The following is a 7,636-nucleotide window of genomic DNA, read 5'->3' as shown; positions in this document are numbered from 1 at the left end:
CATGTGTTCTGTTGTGCATAGGGTTTTCAGAGGCCTGCTATTTCAGAAGTGGGTGGCCAATCCTTCTTCCTAGTCTGTCTTAATCTGAATATTCAGATTAAAGGAGTATCTGACAGACAAGCAATTTGTGGAGCAGCGAAAGATAAATCCCTTATTGTGGAGTTAATACTAACCTAGATTTTAATTTTTTTTTAAAAAAAAATTCTGTAACTTTAAGTTTTAATCCTGGAGAGGGGAATTCAGGGCACTTGGAGCCCTGAACATTGCCTCTCAGATTCTGCTTTTAGCTTGATCTCATTTTTCTATTAGAAAATCTGGTATTGATGGCAGCCTGTGGATTTTATGTAGAATGGTGAAAGGCTCAAAATGGAGAAGTGGGAAAATAAGGAGGGTCGCTTGTTTAAATGTGTTGTAACTCCTGATTTTTATTGGTAAACCGTTGTCTCAGCTTTGGGTATTTTTTTGAAATGCTTCTAGAAATGTTTAACTTTTCATCTGTAATAGTTCAGTAAGTGATAAAGGTCTAATGTGTAGTCTTATTAATAAAACCTAAAGAAAGCAGGGAAAATGCTGTACTATTTATATTGCCATTATGACACAAGCCTAATATAATTTATGCTACATAGTCCACACAGTGATAGAAAACTATACCAAGCTCTCGATTTGGGGCTTTTCCCTTTATCAGTCTTAGCTAAGTATTTCATCTCAGTAAAAATTCTTCCATATAGAGGTTAACAGAAAGAACATTGGCCCTTCTTTCTCTTGAATGCTCTGCCTCACACTAAATTTGAGCTTTACCCCAGTGTGATTTTTCAGGGCAAATTGTGACTCTATAACCAATTTGTCCTTGATGAGCCTGTGGAATGAGGGAAACCTGGACCACTTCTCGAAGATAGCCTCCTTCTCCATTAAGTCTACTGGAAATTCTAATAAGGAAGGATCATAAAATCTTCATTACTATGTCATCTAATTTTACAACTTCTTAAGTGTTTTTGCTTAGTCTTGTTACTTTAGGTGTTTAACTTTACCACATTTTATGGTTTAAAATCTACTCACTCAAATGTCACCTTGGAGAAGAGGCTTTCTCAGGTTATAATTGAAACCTTTCTTCTAACTGCGGGCCTGGTCTACTCTCCTTGATGACTTAATTTTTTTCCCTCCTGCCTCTTACAATAAAAATATACTATTATTTTGGTTATTATTCACAATCTGCCTTCCTGAGGCAATATGTACTTTGATAAAGTAAGACTCTGTGCATGCATCTGAATACACACAAGATTTTTCACCAATAGTAGAAAATATGAAAAGGGCAAGATTTTCCTGAACTGATGCCATAATAGGTAAAAATGTTATTTTCCAAATGCTAACCAGTTCACCCAAATGCTCACTAGTCTAAAATGTCATTTTAGAAAATTTCATTTCAGACTGCATAAGAGTGAATCTAGTTTCTTCATGGTCTGATTAGTCCTGCCTGCTACATTCAAGAATGGCCTAACGTATCTTCAGGAGAGAGGAGATGGAACCGTATTTAAAAGAATTGCAACTACTTGCCCTGGGGAAGGGAAGACTGGGAGAAATGATATATGCACATATCTGAAGTGCTACCATATTTGTGAGAAAGTACATTTGTTCTTTACGGTAAGTTGAAAAAGTTTTGGCTCGGTAGAGGTGCCTAGGCTGGCATCGTTCTTGGGGTTTCAGCTCTAGTGTTAGGGTTGGTGGAGATGCATAAATTCAGGCTCTACTGGAGAACTTCTCCAACTGCTTGTCTGTGTTGTTCCTGGTTATCCATGATCCCCCTATGTGGTTTGTTGCGACACAACATCTAGCTCGTGTTCTTTAACATTTTTTTCATACATCTAACAGTTGTAGAGAATTTGTAAATATTGGCTTTGAATAGAGACAAGTTTATACTGTCCACCTCCTCCACCGTTCCTTTTATTCTGGTCCAGGGTTAGAACCTCTGTCACCTGGGGCACATACACATGGCAAATGAATGAAGGTGGCTGACAAAGCAGGCTCAAAGCAAAATCCTCAAACTCAATACTGTCAAGTGGGAACTGACCCGCCCTCCAGCAGACCCTTCAATGGGTTTTCAGGGGCTGCAAATCCCATGAAAGGAGATTGCGTTTTTCTCGTGTGAGGCAGCTATGGACTCAATCTGCCCACCTGCTTTTGAGTTGGTAGTGCAACTCTTTTACCTACTAAGTCAACAGAGCTCTCACATGAGGAAGCTTGGACGCTCAAATTTGGTGCTGCAAAGAGCTTTCTCCCAAAGACAAATCGCTCTTAAAGGAAATTCCGCAGGGCTCCTCTATCAGGGGGCAGCCCATTGAAAGCCTCACCCAATACGTGTGCTACTGTCCTTGTTGTTATCCCTTTCTTCCCTCATCCCATGGCAGTCTCTTCACAAGACACAATATCTGTGAATAGTCATCATTATGAGATGCATACCACCTTTCCCACCAGCCACGCAGGGCTGTGAATGGCTGTCAAACACATCACTTCAACATCAAGTCTTTTGCTGCTATCTACTTAGAATGTCTATTAACCACTTAGTGCTTTTTGTCTTCTAGTGCAAAGCAGATGCTCAATAATAAAAACCCGTTGAGAGGGAGGGAGAGGGGAGAAAGGGGTGAGGGAAAGAGAGAGATACACACACTCATAGAATGAATTTTTCTAGCACATGTATACCGATAAAGACTCAACTGGACCTTCCTAAAGGAAATTTCACACAGCACAAGTAAGTAAAGTCTCTATGTTGTTTTGTTATGTGCCGTCAAGTTACCTATGACTCATAGCTACCCTATGTACAGCAGCCTGCCTTGTCCTGAGCTAGTCTCAGATTCAGACACACCTGCCCCCACTGCCCCAGGTACTGTATCAGTCCATCTCATCTGGAGTCTTCCTGTCCTCCCCTGTCCTTCACCCTTCTGAGCATGATGTCCTCTAAGGATCAGTCCCTCTTGGCCACATGCTGAAACTATGCGAGATGGAGCTTCAATCTTCTGACCTCCAAGGAGAAACTTGGTTTCACTCTCTCCAAAACACACTTATTTGTTTCCTTGGCAGTCCATGGTATGTTCAATATTCCCCAGCACCATAGCTCAAAGGCATCAATTCTTCTGTAATCCTGAATCAGTGCCCAGCTCTCTGATGCATAGCAAGTAATTGCAAAGACCATGGCCTGGATCAGGCACACCTTAGTCTCTAGACTGACATCTTTGCTTTTTTAGTACTCTGGAGAGGTCCCAGACAGCACATTTCCCCAGTGCAATTCATCTTCTGATTTCCTGACAATGTTGATCAGGTAACATTTTGTTCTGTTTTATAAAGAAATTTGTTTTGCATTAGTGACAACTGCATGACACCTACCATCATTAACAAAACGTCCCTCAAACTGGATATGGAAAATAATTTTTCTTATGTATTCTATTTTATTGTTGCTTTAAAAAATGTGTTATTCACACATGTAATTGCTTGACTAGGACCTAATTTCTATTTATTAATATATCCCTATAAAACAGTAAGCTATGGAATAACTTTCATATTAAAATACAAAACTTGGACATTGGAAAGCTTATCGAAGAAGTCCTGGTGGTGTAGTCTGTTGGTGTAGTTGTGCTGCTGACCAAAATGTCTTGCGCCTCTGCCACTGCGAAACAACCAGCGCCTCCAAGGGAGAAAAATGGGCAGTCAGCTCCCATAGAGGTTTTTACAGCCTTAGAAACCTGATGAAGAAGTTGTAGAAGAAGAGTGAATGCTTATTCAGCTGTATTGTAAATTACAGGAAGGAGTTTCAGGTCAGAAAAATTTAAATTCAAATGTGAAGTTAATTACTCATTAGTGATTTTGCAATGTCTGTGAATGTGAAGGGGTGTCATTTATCTCCCGGTAAACGTGGTCCTCAGAAGGACGGAAATATTAGCTCTCTTCCTCTCATCTATGGTTTTAAGGAGATTTGGGATTACAGAGATTTCTTAGAGATTATTTTTCTAAAATAAAAACGTGGCATACTGTTTCACTTTGATAGTACCCTTTAATTCTTAAAATAGTTAAAACTGCAATTAGGAATAAAATGTAGCTTTGTGTTCCCAAGGTGTAGATAGTTTCTCTTTGGCAAATTAAATTCCACTTAAAAATATTAAAAACATAAGAAACAAACCAACAATCATAATGCCCCAATGAATCCTGAAATTTATTATTTGGGAGAGCATCAGATATTGACCCTTTGTCTTATAGCTCATGATAATAATCAGAAAATATACATTTTAAAATGAAAGTCAAAAGAAGAGAATAATTACATATAATACAGATTACATATTTTCTTATTTGTACATAAGCAAAGCAGTACTAAAAGCATATATGTCCACACTAGTGAATGTGGCAATCTTCTGTTAAAAGCTGCAGAAACTCAAATCCAAATCCTCCTAAGGTCAATAAAGAAAGGCAAACTGAGAAACACATTTAGGGCTAACACCATGTCTGGCTGTAAACCTAGGTTTTTAATCTTTCCCCTCCCCATATATATTTATATATGTATATACTTTATTGCCTTTATATTTCTGCTGGTTTAATATAATTAGTATACTAAATAGTTATCTGCATTTATTTGGTTTCTAAAAATATAGAAAATGTACTGGAACAGAGCTCCTGCAGCTTTCAAGCAGTCACTGTGCTGGCACTGAAAGCTTATTCTGGAAATGTAAAGCAGCAATACTGAATAATAGTGATTGTTTTGTCTTCTCCACACAGCTGATGGCCTTCACCCAAAACTTTAAAATACTGCAGCAAATAGTATAAACATGCAACTTAAAAAATGGACATAATGTAAAAGTACTACTTATAAACGAAGCATTGATACAATATACATTAATAAAGAGGACTTTATAGGAGGATGTGAACACATTAATGTTATTTACAGATAAATTAAGGCCCAATATTTCAAAAGTGATGCACACCAGAATCTGCTCATCTGCCCTCACCCGCTGCACTCCTAAAATCAAGAGTTTTTACCTTTTTTCCAGTATTAATTAATACATGTTATAGTTTCAACTTGGAAAGTTGCTCACAGAAAAGGGTATATATAAAGTGGGTTTTCCCTCCTTCCTCTGAATATTTCTGCTCTTATTCACAAAGAAAATGCTTTCAATGTAGGAGAAAATTTTATTTAAGAAATGGGAACAGGGAGCTCTGGTGGCCTAGTGGCAAGAGGCTGCACTGCAATCCCAGAGGTTCACGGTTCGAATCCACCAGATGCTCTGCCGGAGAAGGAGGAGCAATCTCCTCCTGTACCAGTCAGATCTGATTTGACGGTACACGCACACAAAATAAAATAAAAAAATTAAAAAAAGAAATGGGAACAAATGCTTATTCTTTTAACACATGGTTGTATTTTCATGTTTCTCAACATGAATTACTTCCTGTATCAATCTTAGCACTGAATTAGGGTTAATTTGAATTTTAGGAAGTGATGATTAGTTCATTGAGAACTGAGAGAATTAAATGAGTAACTCCTATTAACACCAAATGAAATATCACAAAGTCCCTGTGCATCAAGATAGAAATAAAATGCTAACAAACCAGAACCTATCTCGTTAACAACTGCAAAGTACTGAGATAGCCTACAATGGATCATTCTGAGTGTAAATGGATACTGTAAAGCTCAGATAAACTGGTGCTATCAGATACACTGGTGCTATTTCAAATTATTCCTTGGGTTAAAAAGAAATTACTTCTTAATATATTTAATGCTCATAGAAAATCATAATAAACAATTTGGCATATGTGAAAAATTCTAATCTAACTTAGTATTTAAGATCTGAATATTACCCTAGATGCAAAAATTTTTTACTTGGTATTTCTGTGTACCACTGCCTGCTTCATTCTCTGAAATGAAGCCAAAGATGTGGTAGTTATTCTAATTCATATATTCACAATAGATAAAAGTGAACAGGAATAGACTAAAATATCTTAAAGATGTTCTCTCCCCTATTTTAAAAAACAGACATATAAAATACTCCTATGTGCTTCTGGAAGTAACATAACATTAAAAAGAACAGATGCTCAATGCATTCATTACAGTCACATTTTAATACAATTGTCATGTAGGAAGTAGTATTTCTATCTGTAATGAGGTCCATGATGATTACTCGGCAGCCTGCAAATTTTGGTGGCATTGTTAGAGGTGAACTGTGATTTATTATGCTGGTATTACCAGTTAGAAAGATGTGTTCATGCTAAGAATTTCCAACAATAAGTTAGATATTGAGCAGTGCTCTCAATTTTTCATTGGCACACCAAGGCATATTTGAAATCTACAACTGCCAAGTTTTGTCGTTGATTTAACACTTCTACTTAAAAAAAAGATATTTATAAAAATGTTCTTCTTTGTGAATAAGGTTCTCAGTTTTTCTTGACAAAATGATTCTTATTAAGAGTGGGATCTTTAAAAGTAAGGCATATACTGGGCTTCTGTAAGTCACTGTTGTCACAAAAACAACAAATGATTTTTTTCTTTTCAGTTATCCTAATTTTAAAGTATATGTATATATGAAATAGCTATTACAAATTGAGAGCAGATGTATACAGATTTTGGGTATTCCTTTAAGAATAATTTCTCAAGTTATTTGCAAAATAGTAAATGGCAAGGTCAACTTGGTAACTTCAAAGAATCCCCAAAACACCAAAACAAACAAACAAAAATATCTATTGAGGTCTGCCATTGAGCTGGATTAGAAAAGGCAACTTTGCATTAGTACTCCCAGTATTCGGAAAGGTTCACTCTCTCTTCCTAGTCATTCTTAAAATGTGTTCATATGAAACCTAAATATAGCAGCATTCTCAGCATTCATGAAACCAAAAATAAGTCAGATGTGTTAAAACATCCAAAGTTGCCTTCATGCATAAAACTGAAAGTCCTTTCACTATGACATAAATACATTTTCCTCAGAATTAAAATCTATCTTAAATTTCAGATTATAATATTATTTTGTACCAATTTTTGATCAGAGAAATGTAAAATGGCTACAAGGTGTCTGGCCATATATGTCTAGAGCGAGCATATATGTCTCAATATTACTTGTGAATATTAGCTAAGTCATTACTCATGGAAGGAGTGCTGGAATCATTTTGGTTTTGTGTATTTTAAAAAAATGCATGTACAAATAGATCAATGACCTCTAAAAGTCAAGCTCAAAAATTAAAATAGATACTGAATTTATTTCCTTGGTAAAAAAAATACCTTTCAAAGTACTTTTTATCTAAGTGACCAGAGAAATCACTACACACAGGGTAGATTATGCCAAAGACTAGACATATGAAGATGGTTATTTAAAAATATGTCACATAAAGCAACATTCCTGAAGTAGAACAATCTGATACTCAGATATCTATAATCAAAGGATCCATGACAGTAAAGTGACAGGGCAGACACACAACTCTTAAGTTAATAGGAAACCCCATGCCTGACTAGATACTGAGTAATCACATTTTGCCCAACAGTGCTTGAAACACTAAAAAGCTTGTAAACATACAATCTATCACATGAAAATACAGTCTGGTATACAGTCATTCATATTTTGGAAATAATGTGAGGAAAAGATTAAATACCAAGAATAAAATGAACAAAAACATC

The sequence above is a fragment of the Elephantulus edwardii genome, unplaced genomic scaffold (assembly GCF_000299155.1).
Source record: "Elephantulus edwardii isolate Elephantulus edwardi_28Jun2011 unplaced genomic scaffold, EleEdw1.0 scaffold00157, whole genome shotgun sequence".
Taxonomy (NCBI): Eukaryota; Metazoa; Chordata; class Mammalia; order Macroscelidea; family Macroscelididae; genus Elephantulus; species Elephantulus edwardii.
Note: the sequence above shows the minus strand (reverse complement) of the source record.